Below are 12627 nucleotides of genomic sequence, written 5' to 3' on the forward strand. Positions count from 1 at the left end.
CACAGGCAACAGAGCATGCACAATGTCGGCACTAGTACAGTGTATATCCACCTTTCGCAGCAATGCAGGCTGCTATTCTCCCATGGAGACGATCGTAGAGATGCTGGATGTAGTCCTGTGGAACGGCTTGCCATGACATTTCCACCTGGCGCCTCAGTTGGACCAGCGTTCGTGCTGGACGTGCAGACCGCGTAAGACGACGCTTCATCCAGTCCCAAACATGCTCAATGGGGGACAGATCCGGAGATCTTGCTGGCCAGGGTAGTTGACTTACACCTTCTAGAGCACGTTGGGTGGCACGGGATACATGCGGACGTGCACTGTCCTGTTGGAACAGCAAGTTCCCTTGCCGGTCTAGGAATGGTAGAACGATGGGTTCGATGACGATTTGGATGTACCGTGCACTATTCAGTGTCCCCTCGACGATCACCAGTGGTGTACGGCCAGTGTAGGAGATCGCTCCCCACACCATGATGCCGGGTGTTGGCCCTGTGTGCCTCGGTCGTATGCAGTCCTGATTGTGACGCTCACCTGCACGGCGCCAAACACGCATACGACCATCACTGGCACCAAGGCAGAAGCGACTCTCATCGCTGAAGACGACACGTCTCCATTCGTCCCTCCATTCACGCCTGTCGCGACACCACTGGAGGCGGGCTGCACGATGTTGGGGCGTGAGCGGAAGACGGCCTAACGGTGTGCGGGACCGTAGCCCAGCTTCATGGAGACGGTTGCGAATGGTCCTCGCCGATACCCCAGGAGCAACAGTGTCCCTAATTTGCTGGGAAGTGGCGGTGCGGTCCCCTACGGCACTGCGTAGGATCCTACGGTCTTGGCGTGCATCCGTGCGTCGCTGCGGTCCGGTCCCAGGTCGACGGGCACGTGCACCTTCCGCCGACCACTGGCGACAACATCGATGTACTGTGGAGACTTCACGCCCCACGTGTTGAGCAATTCGGCGGTACGTCCACCCGGCCTCCCGCATGCCCACTATACGCCCTCGCTCAAAGTCCGTCAACTGCACATACGGTTCACGTCCACGCTGTCGCGGCATGCTACCAGTGTTAAAGACTGCGATGGAGATTCGTATGCCACGGCAAACTGGCTGACACTGACGGCGGCGGTGCACAAATGCTGCGCAGCTAGCGCCATTCGACGGCCAACACCGCGGTTCCTGGTGTGTCCGCTGTGCCGTGCGTGTGATCATTGCTTGTACAGCCCTCTCGCAGTGTCCGGAGCAAGTATGGTGGGTCTGACACACCGGTGTCAATGTGTTATTTTTTCCATTTCCAGGAGTGTATATTTCGTTGGCATTCTCCGTAAATGAGAAGCATATAAATTTGTTCTTCGAAGGAATACATCATTCATCTTCGCTTGGTTCGATAATACTAGTCTTACCGTTCCTATTAGTGCTGTTTTGCGAAACAGTATAATAGTGTTTACATGTCGATGGCACGTTAGATGGATACTCTGTATTCGGCGAAGTAAACAGATATACACTTTAAGATCTTTATCTAAATCGCCTGTGTCTTGGAGCATGTTAGTACAAACTATGAGGTGTAACAAAGATTCTGTCTCTAAACGTTTCTGAGACGCCAGAGTTCCTAATACAACCACAGTGGCCAATGGAAGTAGGCCACAGACCGATTTGCAGTATCTGCGAACACGAAAGCTTGTGAACTCTTATTACCGTGGCTCTGCACACAATGGTTGGTTTACGACTCCATTCTGTAGACACGTCCCTCCAGTCTGTCACCCGCAGCCCAGCCTTCGACTGGCGCCAATGCAGGTATAGCGGCACTGTCCTGCTGGAGACCTGTCTCAACTAGGGGCTGCTCTGCCTGCCCTGCACAGCTGTGGGTCTGTCTGGCAAGATTTACTGAGGTATGGGCTGGCTCTGAAGTATCAGGTAAGATATGAAGTTGGCAATTTATTTAGTTTAGAGAGTATTCAGCAAAATGGCTAAGCAAAGTGGCTAGAAAAGAGAATAACAGAACAACCTCTGAGTAATAAAATGACTGGGTGTTGTGTGATGTCCTTAGGTTAGCTATGTTTAAGCAGTTCTAAGTTCTAGGGGATTGATGACCATAGATGTTAAGTCCCATAGTGCTCACAGTCATTTGAACCATTTTTGAGTAATAAATCTCTATGAATATAAGACCTCCGAAGACCATAGAATGGATGGATAGACTTCTTTACACTGAAGAAGAAGATATTTGCTTATGGGAACGTCCTCAGCAATCCGCCACATAGCCAACCACCTGTTTGAGCGCAGCAACACCAGCTTGTCCATTGGGCAGAGAAGAGGGCTTTTAAATAATAACTTTATATATTTACTATTTGCTCCATATACGACAGAGAAATGTCGTAGAATGCGCTTCGATAAGTGCATATAATTTCCAGCCGCACCACTGGTGAACAGATGCTGACCACTTTATTGTTTGTTACAAGACAGACACAAAATGAGTTTGGCTTTGTTTTGCCTTGGTTCGCGAATGGTTATTCCGTATTCACAGCTGTCCAGCACATCTGATGGAGCGTTTACTGTCCGCCATCTGTGACCCACCCAATATTGTAGGTAAGGTTGGCTTCTTATATTTTCAGTCACTAAGTCATCAATCCTAGAATACACTATAACATTTTTAAGAATTTTTATGTGTATGTTTCTCAGTACATGGGATCATAATGTGAAGTTATATTTTGTTCTTGGTCATTTAGGTCTTAAAGCTCCCAGTTGGGAAGTGTTACAAACGAATGAATTTACAGACTGGAAGGAATTTCGTAAATGAGAGTATTAGCCTGAATGAGAAAAGCAGGACTACTGTTAGAGTTGCGAGACCCAAAGGTTTTGATGTTCCAGGTGATGTTTCGAATGGCATATAAATAAAGTTATACTTTTGGATGAGGACTCGTATAATCAACCGAGAAGTCTGTGTTAATTATTTTTTTAACTTTTCCGTTCTGTTGGAAGCTTTCTTGACTGTGAGTTCAGGATAATGGACAAAGTTCTGAATTTTAAAGAAGTGCTGAGGTGTTTGGGCCTCACACTTGACTTGAAACTCATGTGGAAAAGATGGTCGCCAAAATCACTAAGTATTTAAAAGTGTTGTAGCCATAGTTATTCACGTGGAGCAGATTGAATTTGTGTGCTCCAGTCTTACAGAGTCTCCGACTGATCTTGGCTCGATTATGCATGCAATATGTATGGGTCTGCAAGACATTGTTATTTAAAAATATTCGATGTGGTGCATCACGAAGGATTTGGGATGGTTTCTAGGTCTTTTTTGAACCTACCCCATCCCAAGTGTTTGCACCAAAACTAGTGACCCACTGCTTTACATGGAGCTACAACTCCTCATGATGCGCCAGGCCTATAAAACACTATCCACGCCATACACACCTGCGTACCGCACCACCGCTCGGCCACCAAATGGAAGGGTTCTTTCATACTCGACACCGAGCAACGAAACTCAATGAGAGTTTTGAGAAGGATTGCGAGATACGTATGGCTGGTTTTAAGCTTCCACAACAGTACCTCCTGCAGAGGCCCAGAATTATGTTAGACTTGAAGAATTTTAAGAACGATAGCTCTCTAGATTTTATATTGTAATCTCCGTTTTTAAACATTTTAGATAGTATCATGGTCTTCAACCCATGTACGCTTATGGTTCCCAGGAAAGGATGATTCGCCTTCTATAATATACTGAATTTTGGGCAGAGCTCCATTCAGTCCTGAATGCACTGGAGGAGATGGATGTCTTCGTGACAAACAGTTTCTCGTCTGCTCCAGTCCTAAGAGCAGAGAGAGATGTCATTCTACTGGGTAGCAGACAATAAGGGAATTTTGGGAGATGAACAGGCAGACAATGCTGCCAAGGAGGCGTGCAAGGAACGTGACATTAAACCATGTACCATTCCCGTGCAGGCCATCTCTTATTGGTTGGTCACAGATCCACGCAGTTATTGTAGGAGTGGCTGTCATTGACGTCCAAGTCAAAGATCTGACTCTGACGTTCTTCATGTGGTCTTTTTTGGCAGGATGAAATGGTCCTGATACTCATAAAAATTTGGCACCGTCCGTGATGCCTGTGACTTGCAAATCTATGTCTGTCACAGTTTCATTGCCTGCATTTTATTTTGTGATAAGCGATCAGTAATAAATTTACGTGGTGATCTGCCCTCTATTTTAGTTGATGATGGGTGTCATCAAGCTTTTAAAATTTTGTGGCATTTTTAAACTTGGGCCTATGATTTTATTCTGGACATTTTATTGTGTTGCAAAATGGCTGGCTCATTCGTTACAGGCAAGTGGTCAGCGAGCTGCACGAATCTGCTGTCATCTTTTAATTATTCGTCTCGTTTTTCCATTTCAGTTTGTGTTACATCTGATAACGCGATTTTCGTTGTTTAGTGTGTGAGCATACATGTGTGCAAGTTTTCAGGACTTTCATTTCGCATCTAGTAGCAGCTCCTATTTTTTTAACTTTTATTACTTTTATCATCACTCGTCTAATTATACTTTATTACGGATGCTAAGGACCTTTCAGTTGTTGACCCTCACAGCTGTATCACTTGAGAAAGTTAAATCAAGAGTAATCTTAACTAGCAGTGAGAAACAAAAAGTACAGTAATTGTTAGAACAATAAATGGAGATCTTTCCTGAAATAATAGGATGTATTGTAGGGTATGAAAGTCCACTAATAACAAAAAATGGTACATCTTCCCTTCAGAAAATGTATCCAACACCATTTGCTATTAAGGACGTAGCTAGTGCAGAAGTAAGACTATTTCAAGGTCTTTTGGAAGGTAGCTAAGAGTATATAACAACTAATTGTTGTTGTTGTGGTCTTCAGAACAGAGACTGGTTTGATGCAGCTCTCAATGCTACTCTATCCTGTGCAAGCTCCTTCATCTCCCAGTACCTACTCCAACCAACATACTTCTGAGTCTGTTTAATGTATTCATCTCTTCGTCTCCCACTACGATTTTTACCCTCCACGCTGCCCTCCAATACTAAATTGGTTATGCCTTGACGCCTCAGAATATGCACTACCAACTGATCCCTTCTTACATTCAAGTTGTGCCACAAATTTATCTTCTCTCGAATTCTGTTGAATACCTCCTCATTAGTTATGTGATCTACCCACCTAATCTTCAGCATTCTTCTGTAGCACCACATCTCGAAAGCTTCTATTTTCTTCTTGTCCAAACTATTTATCGTCCACGTTTCACTTCCATACATGGCTCCACTCCATACAAATACTTTCAGAAACGACTTCCTGACACTTAATTCTATACTCGATGTTAACAAATTTCTGTTCTTCAGAAACGCTTTCCTTGTCATTGCCAGTCTACATTTTATATCCTCTCTACCTCGATCAACATTATTTTGCTTCCCAAATAGCAAAACTCATTTACTACTTTCAGCGTCTCATTACCTAATCTAATTCCCGTAGCATCACCCGATTTAATTCGACTACATTCCATTATCCTCGTTTTGCTTATGTTGATGTTCATCTTACAACCTCCTTTCAGGACACTATCCATTCCATTCAGCTGCTCTTCCAGGTCCTTTGGTGTCTCTGACAGAATTACAATGTCATCGGCGAACCTCAAAGTTTTTATTTCTTCTCTGTGGATTTTAATTCCTACTTCAAATTTTTATTTTGTTTCTTTTACTGCTTGCTCAATATACAGATTAAATAACATTGGGGATAGGCTACAACCTGTCTCACTCCCTTCCCGACCACTGCTACCTTTTCATGCCCCTCGACTGTTATAACTGCCATCTGGTTTCTCTACAAAATGTAAATAGCCTTTCGCTCCCTGTATTTTACCCCTGTCACCTTCAGAATATGAAAGAGAGTATTCCAATCAACATTGTCAGAAGCTTTCTCTAAGCCTACAAATGCTAGAAACGTAGGCTTGCCTCTCCTTAATCTATTCTTTAGGATATTTCGTAGGGTCAGTATTGCTCCACTTGTTCCAACATTTCTATGGAATCTAAACTGATCTTCCCCGAAGTCGGCTTCTGCTAGTTTTTCCATTCGTCTGTTAAGTATTCGTGTTAGTGTGTTGCAGCTGTCGCTTCTTAAACTGATTATTCGGTAATTTTCACATCTGTCGGCACCTGATTTCTTTGAGATTGGAATTATTATATTCTTCTTGAAGTCTGATGATGTTTCTCCTGTCTCGTACATCTTGCTCACAAGATGGTAGAATTTTGTCAGGGCTGGCTCTCCCAAGGCTATCAATGGTTCTAATGGAAAGTTGTCTACTCCGGGGGCCTTGTTTCGACTTACGTCTTCCAGTGCTCTGTGAAACTCTTCATGCAGTATCGTATCTCACATTTCATCTTCTTCTACCTCCTCTTCCGTTTACATAATTTTGTCCTCAAGAACATAGCCCTTGTATAGATCCACTATATACTCCTTCCACCTTTCTGCTTCTCCTTCTTTGCTTAGAACTGGGTTTCCCTCGTAGCTCTTGATATTTATACGAGTGGTTCTCTTTTCTCCGAAGGTCTCTTTGATTTTCCTGTAGGCAGTATCTATCTTACCCCTTGTGACACGAGCCTCTACATCCTTGCATTTGTCCTCTAGCCATCCCTGCATAGCCATTTTGCACTTCCTGTCGATCTCATTTTTGAGTCGTTTGTATTCCTTTTTGCCTGCTTCATTTACTGCATTTTTATATTTTCTCCTTTCATCAGTTAAATTCAATATTTCTTCTGTTACCCAAGGATTTCTACTAGCCCTCGTCTATTTACCTACTTGATCCTCTGCTTCCTTCACTACTTCATCCTTCAGAGCTACCCATTCTTCTTCTACTGTATTTCTTTCCCCCATTCTTGTCAATTGTTCCCTTATGCTCTCCCTGAAACTCTGTACAACCTCTGGTTTAGTCAGTTTATCCAGGTCCCATCTCCTTAAATTCCCACCTTCTTGCAGTTTCTTCAGTTTTAATCCACAGTTCATAACCAATAGATTGTGGTCAGAGTCCACATCTGCCCCTGGAAATGTCTTACAATTTAAAACCTGGTTCCTAAATCTCTGTCTTACCATTATATAATCTATCTCATACCTTCTAATACCTCCAGGATTCTTCCATGTATACAACCTTCTTTCATGATTCTTGAACCAAATGTTAGCTATGATTAAGTTATGCTCTGTGTAAAATTCTACTAGGAGGCTTTCTGTTTCATTCCTTAATCCCATTCCATATTCACCTACTACGCTTCCTTCTCTTCCTTTTCCTACTATCGAATTCCAGTCACCCATGACTATTAAATTTTAGTCTCCCTTCACTATCTGAATAATTTCTTTTATAATACACTCCTGGAAATTGAAATAAGAACACCGTGAATTCATTGTCCCAGGAAGGGGAAACTTTATTGACACATTCCTGGGGTCAGATACATTACATGATCACACTGACAGAACCACAGGCACATACACACAGGCAACAGAGCATGCACAATGTCGGCACTAGTACAGTGTATATCCACCTTTCGCAGCAATGCAGGCTGCTATTCTCCCATGGAGACGATCGTAGAGATGCTGGATGTAGTCCTGTGGAACGGCTTGCCATGCCATTTCCACCTGGCGCCTCAGTTGGACCAGCGTTCGTGCTGGACGTGCAGACCGCGTGAGACGACGCTTCATCCAGTCCCAAACATGCTCAATGGGGGACAGATCCGGAGATCTTGCTGGCCAGGGTAGTTGACTTACACCTTCTAGAGCACGTTGGGTGGCACGGGATACATGCGGACGTGCATTGTCCTGTTGGAACAGCAAGTTCCCTTGCCGGTCTAGGAATGGTAGAACGATGGGTTCGATGACGGTTTGGATGTACCGTGCACTATTCAGTGTCCCCTCGACGATTACCAGTGGTGTACGGCCAGTGTAGGAGATCGCTCCCCACACCATGATGCCGGGTGTTGGCCCTGTGTGCCTCGGTCGTATGCAGTCCTGATTGTGGCGCTCACCTGCACGGCGCCAAACACGCATACGGCCATCATTGGCACCAAGGCAGAAGCGACTCTCATCGCTGAAGACGACACGTCTCCATTCGTCCCTCCATTCACGCCTGTCGCGACACCACTGGAGGCGGGCTGCACGATGTTGGGGCGTGAGCGGAAGACGGCCTAACGGTGTGCGGGACCGTAGCCCAGCTTCTTGGAGACGGTTGCGAATGGTCCTCGCCGATACCCCAGGAGCAACAGTGTCCCTAATTTGGTGGGAAGTGGCGGTGCGGTCCCCTACGGCACTGCGTAGGATCCTACGGTCTTGGCGTGCATCCGTGCGTCGCTGCGGTCCGGTCCCAGGTCGACGGGCACGTGCACCTTCCGCCGACCACTGGCGACAACATCGATGTACTGTGGAGACCTCACGCCCCACGTGTTGAGCAATTCGGCGGTACGTCCACCCGGCCTCCCGCATGCCCACTATACGCCCTCGCTCAAAGTCCGTCAACTGCACATACGGTTCACGTCCACGCTGTCGCGGCATGCTACCAGTGTTAAAGACTGCGATGGAGCTCCGTATGCCACGGCAAACTGGCTGACACTGACGGCGGCGGTGCACAAATGCTGCGCAGCTAGCGCCATTCGACGGCCAACACCGCGGTTCCTGGTGTGTCCGCTGTGCCGTGCGTGTGATCATTGCTTGTACAGCCCTCTCGCAGTGTCCGGAGCAAGTATGGTGGATCTGACACACCGGTGTCAATGTGTTCTTTTTTCCATTTCCAGGAGTGTACATTCCATCAATCTCTTCTTATCATCTGCGGACATAGTTGGCATATAAACTTGTACCACTGTGATAGGCATCGGCTTCGTATCTATCTTGGCCACAATAATGCGTTTACTATGCTGTTTGTAGTAGCTTACCCGTATTCCTTCTTTTTCATACATTATTAACCCTACCGCTGCATTACCCCTATTTGAATTTGAATTTATAACCCTGTATTCACCTGACCAGAAGTCTTGTTCCTCCTGCCACCGAAATTCACTAAATCCCACTATATCCAGCTTTAACCCATCCATATCCTTTTTTAAATTTTCTAATCTACCTGCCCGATTGAGGAAACTGACATTCCACTCTCCGACCCGTAGAACGCCAGTTTTCTTTCTCCTGATAACAATGTGTTCCTGAGTAGTCTCCGCCTGGAGATCGGAATGGGGGACTATTTTACGTCCGGAATATTTTACCCAAGAGGTCTCCATCATCATTACTCGGGAAAAATTAGGCTGTAGTTTCCCCTTGCTTTCAGCAGTTCGCAGTACCAGCACAGTAAGGCCGTTGTTTTGGTTAGTGTTACAGGGTCAGATCAGTCAATCATCCAGACTGTTGCCCCTGCAACTACTGGAAAGGCTGCTGCTTCTCTTCAGGAACTACATGTTTGTCTGGCCTCTCAACAGATACCCTCTGTTGTGGTTGCACCTACGGAACGGCTAACTGTATATCTTAGGCATGCAAGCCTCCCCACCAACGGCAAGGTCCATGGTTCATGGGGGGAGAACAACTAATTACCCATACTGAAAAAGCTGTTTGGGAATGCACATTCAGTATCTAATGCTCACCGTCTGAACCAAGTCACTGAAATGGTTTGGCATATCATATCATCATCTCCATCATCATCTCCATTAGCGTCTTCCATTCAAGAATTTGCTTGTTACCCGTTTCGACCTCAGAAAAAGAATCATTCCCATTTTTTTTGCCGTCTTCCAGTATCTTTTTTCCCATCCAGGTTGTAGTTCAGGATCTTCTGGGGAATTCTGTGGCCTGGCATTCTCAGGAGGTGCTGTCGCCTGTCTTCATGATATTTTTTAAATTTTTTATTCATGCTGAAAATATTTAATTCTATTCTAATATCTTCTCTTCTTGCGCAGCCCTTCGTCTTTCTTAGGAGGCTCATCAATCGGAATTCCATTTTTCTGTTATTGTTTTAACCCAGCCTTCGCTTCCATAGGGTAACACAGGAATCACCATTACTTTATAGAAGTTCATGATGGTTGTCCTTTGACTTTACGGTCCAGTGTTCTGCTATTGGTACCATAGACTGCTCTATATTTTGAATATCAGAGTCAAAGCCGAAACTTATACAACAGCCTAAAAGAGACTTGAGACACTTGCTCTAGAACTGAATTATTCAGAACAACTTTTTATGTTACTGGGTATTTTCCACAGAATGTTATTATTTTTGTTTTGTTGCTAGAAATTGTAAAGTTGTACTTCTTACAAATTTCGTTCTGCTCCTGTAGTGATCTTTCAATAAAAATGACAACATCAGCAAACAAAAGTACAATCAAATATTTTTCATTCGTTATCTTAATCCCTTTGTTTACGTTACATTTCCATTTCTGAGGAGTGAAAATGTAAATATTAAAAGGGTGAGTGATGGTCCACATCCTGGTCTAACACCGTGGTTAATAATTGTTTCTTCTAACCGATTCCTATTTGTGTTTATTACAGTGCTTGTAGTTTTATAGAGACTTTTCACTACCCCTATCAGAAAATGTGAATATCCACTTTCAGACATAATGACCCTCAGGCCATCATGGCTCACCCAGTCAAAAGCATTTTCAGTCTCAGTGAAGGCTATACAGATTACTATTTTAATTTCTCTATGTTTTGCTGTGACGTTTTTAAATATAAACACATTGTGCATGAATGACCTGGTCTGAAACCGCTTTGTTCTTTAGAAGTAATAGCTTCTATGATAGTCTCCATGCGGCTATTTTTGAGTATCTTTGAGTATAGTTTATATCCAATGTTTAGAAGACTAATGCCATAATAATTTTTATAGTCATTACATTTCCCTTTTTTGAAAACAGAGATTACTTTTGCTTTATACCAAGAGTCTGGGAACTTGCAGTTCGACCAACATTCATTTATTTGTGGTAAAACTCTTGACCTAGTTGTAGCCCTCCATCTTTAATTAGCTTTGCATGTAATCCATCTATTCCAGTTACATGGCAAATGTACTGATTTGTTTAAAGAAGGACTGTTTTACAAAATTCCATGCACCTGAAAGATACTTATCAAAACAACGGACACCAGCTTATTGGATTATTATTGAAACACTTTTTTGGAGAAATAGAGGAGATATACATTAAAATTTCCAAATATCAACCAAAAGGGAATTAAACTATGTGCCATGAAAGGTTATAACCGATTATGTGGAACTTATCATGCAAACTGCCATAATCATTGGGTAGAGAAACTGTCCAAATATGAAACTGTGTTGAATGATCTCCTATTCATAATTCAGGGTTATCTTCAGCTTTTTGAGTAGGCTAGGCCCCCTATTACTAACAATGTTGCTGAAAGAGTCTTAGTGCTGTAGTTCGTTTTCATTAGGTAGTTGACTATTATCATTAACATGGAAGTTTCCAGTCCACATTAAAATATAATATTAGAGCATATTCTCGTATTGGTTTGCATGAGCTACGGGGTGACCGATGCAAATTACTCTACATCTTCACTGAACAGTAAATGAATTATATAAGGAAACAGTAAATGAATTACAAGTACAAGTGCAGTGGGAAAGACAACTATCAGCTATCACCAGTGGTTATTCATTATAAGGTAGTTTTTCAGTAAATAACTCTGGTCTAAAGTAATTAACTTACTATTATATTATGCCATATATCTCGTAGATTGCTAAGTACTTGATGAAATAGCTGACGTTGTGTATAACTGCATGTTTCAGATATTTATGTATTAATGGGCAGTCGTTCAGTGATCACCATTGTTCAATATTTCAGTCATCCACGTGAGAGTGATAGTAGCGTCTGTAATGCTACGCTTTTTTGACATGTATTTCTTTTTATATTAAATGATAATTTACACTCTGACAGAATGTCGCGATCTCACTCAATTTAGCAGATTGTGCAGATATTGTAAACTTAAGTAACTAGTAAAGATGTGCGTGGGAGAGACGATAAATATACGAAAGGCGTAATGTGTAAGGGCTTCCAGAGAGCAACAGAAACCAACAGAACTGGAAGTGCACGCAATGTGTGTTTGTAATGACTATTTAGGTGTGGTGGATGAGAGATATATGTAATCCCTACGTTTAATCAGTCGACCGTTGCAATTTATTGTAGCTTCCTGGTGAGAAGTGGCTGCAAGCGTTTTTAGGTTAGTTCTCTGCGAAAAGTAATTCCATGGTACTGCAGAACGGAACTGAAGATAATTGTTTTGGTTTGGTTTTCCGGTTTCACACTTCGGTAAGCTTCTACGTCAACACAGTTAAAAGCTAAGGGTATTTAGGTTACACATTTTCGTATTCGCAAACTTGCTCTACAAAAGTTATAGGGTAGATAACGTTGCTCTAGAATCATTAAAATGGACAAGAAGCAAGATTTCACAGTACAAGCAAATTTTAAAAAAATCTAAATATTGTTAAGTTGTCATTATATCAAATAAAAATTATATTTTTACCATTATAACTTACATCACATCCACTACCAGTCAAACGCATAGCAGAAAAAAATACTGCCAGCAAACATGAAATATAAGATGTAGTAATGTTTTAGTAAGTAATAAAATATTTTATTCTATCTTCTCTCTCTACACATTTAAATTGAAGTCTCCTCCTGGGGTAGTTTCGACGAGAATTTAT

Source organism: Schistocerca nitens, chromosome 1, assembly GCF_023898315.1.
Source record: "Schistocerca nitens isolate TAMUIC-IGC-003100 chromosome 1, iqSchNite1.1, whole genome shotgun sequence".
NCBI lineage: Eukaryota > Metazoa > Arthropoda > Insecta > Orthoptera > Acrididae > Schistocerca > Schistocerca nitens.